The sequence below is a fragment of the Silene latifolia genome, chromosome Y (assembly GCF_048544455.1).
Source record: "Silene latifolia isolate original U9 population chromosome Y, ASM4854445v1, whole genome shotgun sequence".
In the NCBI taxonomy this organism is placed as follows: domain Eukaryota; kingdom Viridiplantae; phylum Streptophyta; class Magnoliopsida; order Caryophyllales; family Caryophyllaceae; genus Silene; species Silene latifolia.
In genome coordinates, this window is record NC_133538.1 from 397,739,103 (window position 1) to 397,740,168 (window position 1,066).

A 1,066-nucleotide genomic window follows, 5' to 3' on the forward strand; every position below is an offset into this window, starting at 1 on the left:
TTCACTTGTCGTTTGCTTGTTTGTGTAGTTTGTGTGCTTCTTGTAGAGTGTGTGTGAATTTTGCCTTACCCTAGTGTGTAAAAGCACTAGAAGTCTTACGGTTTGTCAAGTTGTATGCCTAGGAGGAACCACCAAGCTTTGCTCTTTGACTCCAATCCCGAAAGGCTTTTTAGAGTCTTAAGGAATAGGACCATTGCAAGGGTTATAAACTCTTCTCAAGCAACCATAAACCAAGCAAATCCACCCATCCAACCTCTCATTGAAAACACAACTCCACAACAACCAAACATTACAATTGATTCTCCACTAGCAAATCCATTTCACAACTTCCAACTTCCAAATAACCCACCTCAAACACCACCTTCTCATATACCAAATCCACCACCACCACCAATGGCTTTACGCGATCATAACCGTCCAAACCATAATGATGCTTGTAACCCCATCAAATTTGGCATCTTGGCTCCAAACAATTTTGAGATGCACCCGGCTCAAGTTGGCCTAATTGAAAAAGACTTGTTTGGAGGACACATTGAAGAAGATGCTCATGCTCACCTAAGGAGGTTCAAGAGGAAAGTCTCTATGATGAAAAAGAATGGGGTATCCGAGGATACACTAAGGATGATGTTATTCCCATTTTCTCTAACGGGCAAGGCGGATCGTTGGTTGAATGTGCACCCTCCGAACACATTTACTACATGGGATGCCTTAGCCAAGGCGTTCCTAGAGAAGTATTATCCATCTTCAAAGACCGCCATGCTCCGAAATTAGATCCACACTTTCCAACAAGAGGATGGAGAATCCTTGGGTGAGGCATGGGATAGATATCAAGACCTCATTGCTAGTTGCCCTCACCATGGGATTCCGGATTGGTATGTCACCCAAACCTTTTTCCAAACTTTGTTGCCAAGAACAAAGGAAATGGTGAATGCCTCCGCAGGAGGAGGATTCTATCATTTGGGTGATGAGGAAGGTACTACTCTAATCAAGAAAATGGTGGACTCCGAGGCAAACTATGGCACAAGAGTGAATGTCTTGAGAAGAAGCAAGCACCCTCCCGAGCTCT

General features: G+C 43.9%; 1 non-coding gene across 1 annotated transcript; it reads right to left on the reverse strand.

Annotated features, from left to right (window-relative positions):
- Positions 1-756: 756 nt before the first annotated feature.
- Positions 757-863, reverse strand: LOC141635132 (small nucleolar RNA R71). Its single transcript, XR_012539836.1, has one exon. It is a non-coding gene; the product is annotated as a small nucleolar RNA R71 (small nucleolar RNA).
- Positions 864-1,066: the final 203 nt, after the last annotated feature.